Here is a 14,204-nt window from a genome sequence, read left to right as displayed (position 1 = left end):
CTTGTCCAGGAGGAGTGTTGACATATGTCAGCAGATCCAACAGTCAACGTGGGGCATATCCCAACAGCTGGCCAGCATGTCCGCCACCATGAAGTTCCGCGGATGGCGGAGGCCCTGGAGGCAATAGCCAGGAACACTGGTGGCAGAGGCCTCCCAGTGGTCCCGGAGCACGGCACTGCACCCCAAGGTGCCGCACCCCCATTGCCAACCACACATGCAAGGCAGGGGGAAGAGCTTGCTTCTGGCTCAGAGCATGTTCCCATCTTGGGACCGTCCTCTCCCGTATCCGTCCAACCACCAGATCTGCTGTCATTCCCCCCCCCTCCCCAATGAAGCAGTGCCTGAGGAGCTCCTCGGCCAGGCAGCATGGAGTCAGGAGGGGAAGGGGTAGAGGTGGGGAAAAGAAGGGGGGGAGAGGGAAAGTGAGGTGCATGGCCGCAGGTGATGGCTTGGTAATATTTCCAAGTTGTTGTAGCAATTTGGTTGGGAGGTTTGGGGGAAGGCGGGAGGGGCTACCTTGTTGGTTTGCATTTGCGTTCTGTGTTGCTGGAAATGTTGACCATTTGATTGATGTAAATGTGATAAATTTGTTGCATGGTGGGGTGGGGTGGGGTGGTGTGGGTGTTTTTTACAGTTATAATTATGATTTCACACAAATGTATGGATTAAATTCTTTTTTATTTAACATAACCTTGTTGCGCATTGTCTCTGATAGGTGCACCGTTACACACTGGTGATTCCTTAACATGAAAGGGTATAATTAAACTTAACTTGAATCAACTTAAACTTTAACTGTCACCAAGGTGATGCTCACCATTGATGTATGAGCTGCACACACAGCAGTGTTGCAGCTTTGTAAACACCAACAACGTTCTTTTAAGCAAAGCTCTCATTTATGACGTAAGAGTCTTGCAGTATGTAGCTATGCGGTCTAGAGGGGAGCGGGGACATAGTTTCAGCATCAGCCTGATTGTCTGACCCGAGGTCAGCGTCCACCTCCTAGTCCTCCTCTTCCTCTCTCTCCTGAGGTGCACCATCAGTCCCTTCTGGCAAGTCTTGTCCCCTCCTGATAGCCAAGTTGTGCAACATGCACAACAGTGTGCACCACCACGAATTGAGCTACCTGATCAGGGTGGTATTGTAGCTCGCCTCCTGAGTGGTCCAGGCATCGAAAGTGCTGCTTAAGTACGCCAATGGTTTTCTCGATGATATTGCGTGTGGCTCTTTGGCTCTTGTTGTATTGCTTCTCAGCTTCTGTCTGGGTGTTACACAGGGGGGGTCATCAGCCAGGTGGCGAGGCCATATCCTTTGTCACCAAGCATCCAGCATTGACCTTGTGACTGATTGTTAAACATGTCAGATACAGTGCACTCATGCAGGATGTGAGCATCATGGATGCTGCCCGGAAATTTGGCATTCACTGCCAGAATAATTTGCTGGTGGTCGACAATGAGCTGCACATTCAGTGAGTGGAATCCCTTTCGGTTCCGACAAGCTTCTGCATCCTGAAAAGGTGCCCGCATTGCGATATGCGCACAGTCTATTGCTCCCTGCACCTTGGGGAAGTTTGCAATTCGGTAGAATCCTAGAGCCCTCTCAGTCTGAGCCTCTGTGGTCAATGGGAAGCTGATAAAGTCCGTCCTGCATCCGTAAAGGGCTTCAATGACCTGTCGAATGCAGCAATGTGTGACATGCTGAGATATAAAGAAAATGTCGCCAGCTGAGGCCTGAAAGGAACCTGACTCGTAGAAAGAAAGTGCCGCAGTGACCTTTACCTCAACAGAAAGTGCGGTCCTGATGGTGCTGGCGGGTTGCAGATCTCCCCTGATGAGCTGGCATACCTCACTGATAACCTCTTTGTGGAAGCGCAGTCTTCTAAAGCAGGTGTTATCAGACAAGTTGAGGTAAGACCGCTTCTCCCTGTAAGTGCAGGGGGTTTAAGGTCTCATCCTCCTCAGCAGTCTGGCACATCTTAGATTGGGCACATAATGCTGTTGAATATATCTTCTGCCAGCTCTAGTCTGCAGCATGTGCGTAGTCATCAAGACAGGCTGAGAAATGACAGGCCCCATTACAAGAACAATCAGTATTATATCTATTGTTCACAAACATTACATTTCCCACTAAGACACCTAAAGTAAACTCCAATCGTCCACAGTATGATAAGATGTTTGTTCAGATATTCACATCACCTTAAAAGAACTCCAGAGTACATCAAAACTCCCCAGAAGTTGAAGCAACCTTTTCAATGAAGCAACCTGCGATTTAAAAAATGGTATCCATACCGCTGTGTGAGAGCAATTTTTTCACAGCGTTTTTTTCGGTGAGCGAGATTTTTGGCGATATTTTGGCCGTTAGTTTCGGCAAATCTGATCTTTATGATTAAAAAAAAGTGGGCGGGCGGTATTATTAAATCTCGTCGTTAATTATATGTTGAAAGTAACGCTGGCCGATATTATGGCCGTTGGTTTCGCCCATTCTGATCTTTCCGCCAAAAAAAAGTGGGCGGGCGGTATTATCTTTTATCGGCATTAAGTACATGCCGAAACTAACACTCGGCAATAAGTGACCGAGATAGGGGCGTTAGTTTCCATTTTGTGGCCAAATTGGCGATATGGGCATTATACCTCATTTCAGCGTTAAAATGAACGTTAACTGGGAGGTGTGCATTCAAAAATAATGGCAGTCTCGCCCACAGTCTGTTGCAATGTGAATCGGCAATAATGACAGCAAAACACTACTGAAGATTAATTCTGATGAGATCATGTCTAATTTCCTGATTAGTGTACTGAAAAATAAATGCAGTCAATGTTTGAAAATACAGCATTCTAATTGGCTGATGCTCAGGTCTGAGTGAAGGGTACCTCAGATCTGAGGTACAGGTCATCAGCAGACTTCTTTGCCACAGCTTTGGGGCCAGTCAGTAAAAATGCTACAAAGACCCACAAAAACAAGGCTGTGATTATTTGAATAACAGAAGGGTGATTGTGCTATATTCATTAATAATACCGTGGGCCGCCCCGACTTGTGTGAGACCATCACCGCAGGTCGGGGCTATAAATAGAGCTGGAGCGCTGGGCCCTGGAACATCATGGCAGAGGTGCGGCGAATGAGGGTATGGGGCCCAGAAGAGCCCAGGGCCCAGGGGCAGCACGGACCTGCCCACACTGCGATATGTGTGCGCATTAGGTCCGTGCAGCAGAGCAGGTCTCCAGTCGTCCTGGTTAATCCTTGCCACTGTCAAGCCCGTGTGGTGGCTGATGTGCAATGGTCACGACACGTTAAAAAAATCCAGGCTCAGGCATCTTCCACCCCGCTCTAGAGTTCAGGACTGGAACATCGGGTCCTTCATTGAAACATCTGTGAACTCTCGTGGAAGCAAGTCATCCTTGTTCGAGGGACCACCTATGATGATGATAATTAATAATAATATAATTGTGTTATGTTTAATAACAGGGTGATGGCATTATGTTTAGTAACAGAGTCATTATGCTTTATGATGATGCTTTGTTTAATAAGAGGGTGATTTTACACAAAATTCCTTGGTATTTGCGCCCAGAGATACATGTAACCGGGCTGCAAATCATTTATGTGGCCTAAAAGATTGTGGACTTTTGAGAATAAGTGATTCAAGTGCGTAAGTACAATAATCCCAAATCTCCGTGATCTTTTACAGCCTTCTATCGATCCCTCTGCCCGAACACATCTTTGCCCATAAAACTGGTGCCGTCCCAAGTTAACAGAGCCTCATTTATGAGTTTCCAGCAATTGCACTTGCTGAAATACTTTCTTAAAATTACGGCCAGATTTTCAAGCGCAGCAGGAAACAATCATTTTTCTGGTGTTTTAATGCAATTCTTTGTTTTAAAAAGTATATTATTCTCACTGTCACCTGCACTATATTTTCTATTTCTTTTAATGCATTTTTATAGCATAAGTTGCATTAGAAAACTTTAATTTTCATATTTAAAGAAAGTAAGGGCCCAAGTTTGCCCCGATGCTTAGAATGGTGCACAGGTGCACCGACTTTCTGGAACAAAAAGAGAGGCTAAATCTCCCCGCTCCTCTGGACGTCTTCGGGCTCAGCGTAGCACACCACATCCAGTGGGGGGTGGAGGCAGGTCCCGGCGCTGAGAACAGTGCCGGGACCTCTGCACATGAGCGCTAGCGTGTGCGCGCATGTGCAGTAGCTCCTCGCCCCCAAATCTCTACAGGCTGTGTGGGAGGGGCCCGAAGCACGCCGCCCCTAGCCCTGGCCGAATGGGCTCCCTAGAGAAGGAACTAGGTAAGAAGTGACTCCAGGCAGTGGGATCGAAGATCAAGCAGCAAGGGAACGATCAGGGCAACGGAATGGAAAATCAATCAAAGAGGGAGTAATTGAAGATAACAGGGGTCAGCCTACACATCAATTTAAATTTCCCAGTTGCATTGTGAAATTTTCCTGTGAATATCACAATTCACGCATTCAAACAAACAACTGGATGAGTTTATAATGGCCTCTGACGCACCTCCCCTGGCTGTCGGGTGGGTAGGCCTGCCCCCACCTCCTCCTCCCCCCCTCATCTCCCCCCTCCTACACCCTCCTTCCCCCTCCTCACCCCTCCTTCACCCCCCCCTCCCCCTCCTTCCCTCCTCCCCTCTCCTTCCCCCTCCTTCCAACTCCTTCCCCTTTCCCCCCTCCTTCCCCCTCCTCCCCCCTCCTTTCCCCCCCTCCTTCCCCCTCCTACCCCCTCCTTCCCCCTCCACACCCCCCCCTCCCCCTCCTTCCCTCCTCCCCTCTCCTCCCCCCTCCTTCCACCTCCTTCCCCTTTCCCCCCTCCTTCCCCCTCCTCCCCCCTCCTTTCCCCCCCTCCTCCCCCCTCCTTTCCCCCCTCCTTCCCCCCTCCTCCCCCTCCTTTTACCACCTCCTACCCCACTCCACCCCCTCCTCCCGCTCCTTCACCCCTCCTTCCGACCCCCTTCCCCCTCCTTTCACCACCTCCTCCCCCCCTCCGCCTCCTCCTTTCCTCCACCACCCCCTTTCCCCCCTTCCCCCCACCCCTTCACCGATGCCGCGTTGAGCCTAGCCTCCTGGTGTGCATCTTACCGTCCCTAGCCCTGGCTGAATGGGCTCCATTATAGGCGGCCCGCTGCCTACCCTTCACATAAAGGTAGGACTTCTATTTTTTATTTGTTATTGATTGATTGATTGATTGATTGATTATTACTTTGGTCTTGGTGCTTTAGGTGCAGGGTTCTTTCTATTTTTTATTTGTTAATGAATTGCTTATTATTTTTTGTGCTTTGTTTAGTGCTTTGTAAGTCTTGGTGCTTTCCTTGTATTTTTCATTTATCATTGAATGCTTATTTTTGTGCTTTGTTTAGTGCTTAGTGCTTTAAATGTACTTATGCTTCTTTAATGTTGTTGTGAAGGTGTTTAGTGCTTTGGAAAATCCTCTAACATCCCTTCCCCCACCCCCCACATCTCTGGCTACCTGCGCTGATATCTTCAGTCTCCGCAAGGTTTTACTGAGCGGACACATACGCTGGCTTAAGTTAGTTTAGAGTAACTTTTCGCTGGCTAAACTTGCTTAAATGGCCAAAATAGGCGTAAGTGGCTGGTAACGCCCCCTTTCGAGAAAATAACTGAACTAAAAAGAAACTGAACTAACTCACTTAAACTGGAGCAAACTAAATGGGGAGAATTGTGATTTTTAATGATACTCCAAAAAAAACTAGTTGCTCCAAAAAAAAAATAGGAGCAACTCCTGGGGAAACTTGGGCCCTAAATCTGGTAGTGAGTTTGGTGTTTTCCAATTGTTTCTGCTGATTTATGCCCATTTTTATGTTCAGATCTATTCTAATGAGATTGGCAGGAAATTTGATCGTAACTTGACATTAGTATATTATATTAGTAGAATGAGCCTGGGATTGAGCATATTTTCAGATCTAACTTCTGGTTTGGGTTCACAGAGGAAATTCTCGGCTACTATGTTTAATAACAGGGTCATTATGCTATGTCTAATAATGGGATTAGTGTATTATGTTTAGTAACTGGGTGATTGCAGAATGTTTAATGACATCGGGTGATTGTACTATGCTTTAGTATATTATACTATATTTAATAAGGGGACTATTGTACCATATTTAATAACACGTGAATTGTACTAAGTTTAATAATAGCATGATGGCGCTATGTTTAATAACAGAGAGTGATTGCATTATGTTTTAATAATGGAGGGTGATTTCCACTGTGTTTAATGACAGGGTAATCACTATATTTCATAATAGATTGAGCACTTTGTTTAATGCAGTGTCAGCTGTGGCTCAGTGGGTAGAACATTCACCTCTGACTCTGAAGGTTGTGGGTTCAAATCCCACTCCAGAGACTTGAGCACATAAATCTAGGCTGATACTCCAGTGCAGTGCTGAGGGAGTGCAGCACTGTCAGAGGTGCCATCTTTCGGATGAGATGTTAAACCGAGGCCCCGTCTGCCCTCTCAGATCCCACGGTGCTATTTTGAAGAAGGGCAGGGGAGTTATCCCCGGTGTCCTGGCCAATATTCATCCCTCAATCAACACAACCAAAACAGATTATCTGGTCATTATCACATTGCTGTTTGTGGGAGTTTGCTGTGCACAAGGTGGTTGCCACGTTTCTCACATTACAATAGTGACTACGCTCCAAAAGTACTTCATTGGCTATAAAGTGCTTTGAGACGTCCGGTGGTCATGAAAGGCACGATATAAATGCAAGACTTTCTTTCTTTATCTCAACAATCCAGGTGATTCCAGGCTAGATGCCCTCCGCTTTGATCCCCTACTCCTTCGGCACCTTTTCCATCCTATTCCACCCCTCTCACCTATTTAAAATTCTCATTCTCTACTGCCTACCAAAGTACCATAAAAATGTTATGACCGATATTTCTTCACTACTTTCCTCCCTGTGCCTCTGCATCGAACGGACTTCTCATCCTCGGTGTTTTCAACCTCCATCTCAATTCATCATGGTCTTTCTCTGCTGAGTTCACTCGCCTCTTATCCTTCTTAATCTCTCCCTCCACGTAAACTCCCCAATCCATATTCACAGCCACCTCCTCGACCTTGCCATCTCTTATGGCCTCGCCACTCCCATCATGTCAATCGCAGATAAGGCCACCTCTGACCACTTCCTCATGTCATAGAAACATAGAAATTTACAGCGCAGAAGGAGGCCATTACGGCCCATCGTGTCCGCGCCGGCCGACAAAGAGTCGCTCTCTTTCCACATCCCCCTTCCATCACCTCACCAATCCTATCTCCTTCTGTGTCCCCCCTGGAAAAGATGCTCTCCCGACTCTCTTACAACTGCACTTATGAACTCCCAACTGTCGAGCCTTTGGCCCTCCATTCACCACGACATTCTGCAGCTACCCATCTGCTCAAACTCACCCTCACCACCACCTTTGATGCCCTAGTCCCTGTTAAAACCATTACTCTCTCTCACCCTGGCCATTCCCCCTGGTACAGCCCTGATCTTCACTCCCTTAAGTCCAAGGGACGCAGACTTAATTAAATATGACGGACAATTGGTTTCACCATTCATCGCAAGGTCTGGCTGGACCATATAAAGCATTAACGGGTTCTACTCTCGTCTGCCAAAATTGCTCACCATTCCAGAATCATTCTGGAATGTAAAGATAAACCCTGGATTCTATTCTCCACTGCTAACCATCTTTTTTAAACCCCTCTGCCTAGTCTCCACCCTCACCTTGGACAATAAGTGTGAGGAGCTTACGGGCCTCTTTGTCTCTCGGATTGAGACCATCCATTCAGCTGCCTCTGCCTCTTCCCTTCCTTCACCTAGACAATGGGCCAAATTTCCTCTAAGGAACCCCATGCCCTAGCCCTGACCTCCCACCTTTCTCCAGTTTCTCTCCGATCTCTCCTCATGATCTTTCCGAGCTCATCCTGTACACTGGAGAATTGCTTTCAGGTCAGGGACAGGGTGGAATTGGGTGACCAAAGTGAACCACTGATCTTAATGCTCCCACTTGGAGAGGTAATTCTAGTTGTATCTCAGTAACATTATGTTGATAGGCTCATGACAGTACCTAGCCTCCAAACCTAACAAGTATTCTAAAAATTCTAATCCATGATAATTAGATTAAATGATTCATCTGGTCACTTTCAAAATTCAGAAAAACCCCAGTCTTATTTCATATGAGGAAGAATAGATGTCTGAGGTACAGCTTATCCTACAAAATGTAATCCTTTTTGCGTGCAGGGACAAATATAGATGTCGTAATCTATACAATTGAGCAGAAACATTTAATTACATCAAATCTGTCTGAAGTATAATTTACATGAGAAAAACAATTCACACTTTGTGATGCTGCTGATAATGTGGGAAGCAGAGAAGCTTCATAATTATCACACTGAACACTGGTTTAAAGTATTTGAACTAAGATCCAGCAAGCAGTTCTGTTTTGTAGTAACTTTGGTGTCCAGAAGTAATATAGTTACAGTAAGCAGTGTGCATTGCATTGAGATGTACACAACAATTGTGTTTCAACAAGGAGCATGTTTAAGAGACACTTACATTATATCTGTGTTAGTGAGGAAACCATGTGCGTTATATTAGATGACTATATTTCAAAACATTAATGTTAACAGTTATTGTGAGCTACTCCCTATATTTAACCAGATCACTGTTGCTCATGTTCATGTCTGCTCGAGCCGAATGGCCTTCTTCCATGCTGTAACCATACTATGGATCCGAACTTGGTGAAAGCCAAGGCCTGCCCAAGTGCTGACCAATGGACCACCGAGAGACCTGGCGGTACTTTGCCAGGATGATTTCTTTGAAAGATATGCCAGTACCGCCCGGCGGCAATAAAATGACTTACACCATGAATCTGGGCGGCAAATGCGATCCTCGCCAAAGTACTGCTGAGGATTGAGTGGGGCCCAGGGAGGGGGAACAGCTAAAAATAAAAATTTAGCCACAAAAAAACCCCCCCACCTTCAGGGGACCCCATCCATGTAAATCGCTGAAACAAAATAAATAAAAGTTCGCAAACCTTTTTTTGCAGGTCTTCTTACTTACCATCGCGGTTAGACCTGCCTTCACTGCAGCAGTCCTTCTCCCTGCTGCCGCTGACTCCCGCCCGCACCAAAATGGCAGCTCGGTGGGCGGGAGGTCACGTATGTGCCTTGCGCACCAGCGGCTGTCAGTGGGTGGTTCCCAGCGGTCCTTCCCTCCTGCCGGCGGGAGGCCTAGAGGAAACTGGCACCGAGGGGAGACTGTCCAAAAAACACGGCGGCAGCCAGTAACAGTGCTGCAGTAAGGCCACCAAGTTCGGGCCCATATGATTCTATATACTAAAGATGAAGAATTGCACTATTTTTTATTGTTAATGCATATTGTAGGTCCTTAGATGCTCTGATAATGACTCCACGAGGCAATGTGTTGTACTTGAACTGTCGTGACCTTAGCCCTTTATTGCTAACTCCAGAGTGAGGATCACACCTGGTGGCCTGCCTTTTATACTAGGCCAGGCACACCTGTACAGGTAACCTACAAGTCTCCCACTGCGGTGCCCTCTGGTGGTACACCTTGTAATAGTACAAACACTAACCATGTAGGATACATGACAGTAGCTTTCAAGAAATTACTGTGAGTTTGGAGACTTTAGCGAGTCTGAGACTTGCTTTTCAATATCTATGCAGAAGGATGGAGGGAGTTGTAGTACATTATTGCTATTTAGTAATGGCACTGGGTATCTTGATGCATTGCATTGACATCAGGTACATGTTTCTTCTCTTCAACCTCTGACGCTTTGGAACTTCTTGTACAACCTGTGTTACTTTTAATGGAAGATAATTTTAACTTTATTTTTTTATAGCACTGATCTACCATATTTTACTTTCTTTGTTGGTGAATAGGTGGATCAAAATGGGGGAAAAATCTCAAAAAATTAAAGTACAGAAATGTGTTCTTTAATATTTAATTTTATGTTCATCTTATCCCAAGAGTATTTCTAGTTTACAGTGACTGAAACACCCAAGCACTTAATTCCTTTCCCCTCTCCAATGACAATCATAAATTTAAATAATCCAAACCAGTTAGACAGATTTGAAGTTTTGTAGCAAGCCATCTGTGGAATATGGAACATATAATGCAGAATAAGCATTGCCGTTCTAGACTACTTGCTCCAATTTCATTTCAGTTGTACTGGACTGTCTATGTGCGAAGTGCACAAAGGCTGATGAGAATTTGGTTTATCAAATTACAGATGCCACATGTTCATGGGAGTTGGTGATAAACAATGCTCGCCACGATCTATTTTGAGCAGGGCACACAACACACAATTTATTTTTGTTCTGAAGCACCACAATGCTATTTATGACCTTGACCTTTGCAAATGTTTGAGATCTCAGAATATGTTTTGGGCATGAAATCTTCTGCTCATTGAGACAGCTGCCATTTTGTAAAAAATGCTACCTTTTTTTATGTGACCAGCTGCTTTCAATTGAATGGACATTATCAGCATTATCAGCACCTTGGCTTATATTTCCTTTACTATTTAAATTCCAACTGCAAAATCATTGTTTAAATAAGTATCTTTACATATGTAAATAATTAGTGAAGGATTATAGCTGAAAATGATATCCAATTACATAGCTGTAGCAAGATCGGAAAGTATCTGGGAGCCATGGTGGCGGGCGGTGCATTGTTCGGGAGGGTAGCTGGGCTCTCGGGGGCGCTGGCGGTCGGGCTCAGCGCCGATGGGGCGCATGGTAAGTCGGCCTTCACACTCACCCCCCCCCCCCCGGTGGTGGTGGTGGTGGTGGAACCCGAGTGGTGAGGGCCCGCTGGATATTTGGCCATGGATGGCAGCACTGCATCCTCCATTCTCTCCTCCCCAGTGGGGACTAGGTCATCCTGACTCCCCCCCCCCCACCCCCCACCCAACAACTGTCCAACCCTATAGTCACTCCTGGATATTCGGCTATGGGTGGCAGCACTGAATTCCCCCAATCCGTCCTCTGCAGTGGGGACTGGGTGGCCTGATTTCCCCCCCCACCACCCCCATTTTACCTTCTCTTCCCCTCCACCTCCCCCAACAACTGTCCAACCCCTTGTGGTCGATCCTGGGTGGTGGGTGCCAGCTGGATATTCGGCTATGGGTGGCAGCACTGCTTCCCACTTTCCTTCCATCTCCCGTGGGCGGGGGACTGGGTCATCCTGATTACACACCTTCCCACAACCCCCCCCAAACAACTAGCATATCCCCTGTGGTGAAACCTAGATGGTGAGTGCCCTCCGGGTATTCGGCTATGAGTGACAGCACTACTTCCCCCTTTCTGTCCTATCTATTGGTGACTGGGTCGCCCTGATCCCCTCCCTCCCTTTCTCTTCCTTCAGCACCTGTCATACCAAATGTCACAATTCTTATCCTTGTTTACAAATCCTTCCATGGCCTCGCCCCCTCCCGATCTCTCTGATCTCCTCCAGCCCCACAACCTCCCCCCCCCCCCCCTCGAGATGTCTGTGCTCCTCTAATTCTGCCCTCCTGCGCATCCCTGATTATAATCGCCCCACCATCGGTGCCCGTGCCTTCTGTTGCCTGGGCCCCAAGCTCTGGAACTCCCTGTCTAAACCTCTCCGGCTCTCTTTCCTCCCTCGAGACACTCCTTAAAACCTACCTCTTTGACCCAACTTTTGGTCACCTGCCCTAATTTTCTCTCCTGTGGCTCGGTGTCAGATTTTTGGTTTATACTACTCCTGTGGGACGTTAAAGGCACTATGTACAAAATACAAGTTGTTGAATGTGAAAGATCCTGCGACCACTATTTTGAAGAAGAGCAGGGTGGGGGTTACCCCTTGGTGTCCTGACCAATATATATCCTTCAACCAACATCACTGAGAAACAGGTGATCTAGTCATTATGTTTGTGGGAGCTTGCTGTGCGCAAATTGGCTGCTGCGTTTCCGACATCACAGCAGTGACTACACTCCAAAAGTACTTCATTGGCTGTAAAGTGCTTTTGAGTGCTTTGTGAAGGACTCTGTGGAGATGCAAGTCTTTGTAGGATCAGCGGGCACTCCCCAGGTGGTTATCAACCAGTGCATTGACCCACTTTGACTCCATGGGTAGCACACTCACATCTCAGCTGATTCTACTTGTGGCCGTTAAACAGGCCCTGTGCTTGTCTAGGTGGATGTGAAAGATCCCGTGGAACTCTGTGAAGAAAATCAGGACATGTTCCTGGCACTCTCTCGCCTCCTGAGTCAGAAGGTCGTAGGTTCGAGTCCCACTCCAGGAACTTGAGCACAAAAATCCGAGGGAGTGCCGCACTGTCGGAGGTGCCGTCTTTCGGATGAGACGTTAAACCGAGGCCCCGTCTGCTCTCTCAGGTGGACGTAAAAGATCCCACGGCCACTATTTCGAAGATGAGCAGGGGGAGTTCTCCCCCGGTGTCCTGGGGCCAATATTTATCCCTCAACCACTATAAAACAGATTATCTGGGTCATTATCACATTGCTGTTTGTGGGAGCTTGCTGGGTGCAAATTGGCTGCCGCGTTTCCCACATTACAGCAGTGACCGCACTCCAAAAGTACTTCATTGGCTGTAAAGCACTTTGGGACGCCCGGTGGTTGTGAAAGGCGCTATATAAATGCAAGTCTTTTTATCATTGCTCCCATCAACTAAAACCGACCTGGTCATTCATCTCATGTGCTGGTTGTGGGATCTTGCTGTGCGAAAATTGGCTGTCGTGTTTCCCTGCCTTACAGCAGCCACCGTACTTCAAAACGTACTTGGTTGGCTAAATCGTTTTGGACCGTGGAAGGTGCGATTTAAAAAAAAAAATGTAACCAAAGCGAAAATAGTGGAAATCTGAAATAGGAAACCGAAAAAAAGTTTGGAAGTATTCAGCGGGTCATGGCATCATCTGTGGAGGGAGAAACGGGGTTAACTTTTCGGGCCGATGACCCTTCGTCAGCACTCTGTAAATGCAGGGCTGTTTGTGTCTGAACCAAGGTCTTCCAGGCATCTGTGTCAATGGTCCACGTAAATGGCCCATTTATTAAGTCCTGGATTGGGAGTTTGGAGTGCGGACGGCTTGCTCTGAGCCCTGTGGTGTCTTTTTGTGTCAAAATTGAGTTTGAAAGAGCCTTTGAGAGGGAGGAGGGAGGTTTGCTCAGTGACGGTGTTGCAATGTCGTTGAAGGTCACATTACAGGAAGGACGTGATTGCACTGGAGAGGGTACAGAGCAGGTTTACCAGGATGTTGCCGGGACTGGGGAATTTTAGCGATGAGGAAAGATTGGATAGGCTGGGGTTGTTTTCTTTGGAACAGAGGAGGCTGAGGGGAGAGCTGATTGAGGTATAAATTATGAGGGGCCTGGCTAGAGTGGATAGGACGGACCTAGATCCCTTAGCAGAGGGGTCAACAACCAGGGGGCACAGATTTAAAGTAATTGGGGGAGGTTTAGAGGGGATTTGAGGGGAAATTTCTTCACCCAGAGGGTGGTGGGGTCTGGAACTCACTGCCTGAAAGGGTGGTAGAGGCAGAAACCCTCACCACATTTAAACAGTACTTGGATGTGCACTTGAAGTGCCGTAACCTGCAGGGCTACGGACCGAGAGCTGGAAAGTGGGATTAGGCTGGGTGGCTCTTTGTCGGCCGGCACGGACACGATGGGCCGAATGGCCTCCTACCGTGCTGTAAATTTCTGTGATTCTCTGTGATTCGATCATTTCTGATCAGCAAAGTTCACATATGAATGCTTAACACACTTCTACCACGTTCCTGGAGGTTAACCCGTTTATTTTAAATGTGACCTTTACTGATGGAGAGCTCTTCCCTCTAGTATATAAATGCTGAGCAAATGTGGAATTCTCGACCACAGAAAGTTGTTGAGGCCAGTTCGTTAGATATATTCAAAAGGGAGTTAGATGTGGCCCTTACGGCTAAAGGGATCAAGGGGTATAGAGAGAAAGCAGGAGTGGGGTACTGAGGTGAATGATCAGCCATGATCATATCGAATGGTGGTGCAGGCTCGAAGGGCCGAATGGCCTGCTCCTGCACCTATTTTCTATGTTTCTATGTTTCTATGTTAATGCTGTCATTATAGTCAATTTAATGATGTTCAATGATATGCAGCAAAAGATAGTACAATTCATTCAGCATTTTAACTAACTGCTGATCTGTAATCAAAATATTGAATACTGACT

At 46.9% G+C, this 14,204-nt stretch overlaps 1 long non-coding RNA gene across 1 annotated transcript in view; it reads right to left on the bottom strand.

Annotated features, from left to right (window-relative positions):
* Window positions 1–661: 661 nt before the first annotated feature.
* LOC139260368 (uncharacterized) overlaps window positions 662–14,204 on the bottom strand; it is a 32,514-nt gene continuing 18,971 nt past the window's right edge. The window contains exon 2 of the long non-coding RNA XR_011592785.1: window positions 662–3,405. This is a non-coding gene — a long non-coding RNA (uncharacterized lncRNA). The remainder of the gene's footprint in view (window positions 3,406–14,204) is intronic.

Source organism: Pristiophorus japonicus, chromosome 3 (genome assembly GCF_044704955.1).
Source record: "Pristiophorus japonicus isolate sPriJap1 chromosome 3, sPriJap1.hap1, whole genome shotgun sequence".
Lineage (NCBI taxonomy): Eukaryota > Metazoa > Chordata > Chondrichthyes > Pristiophoridae > Pristiophorus > Pristiophorus japonicus.
This window is presented reverse-complemented; position numbering and strand designations above follow the sequence as displayed.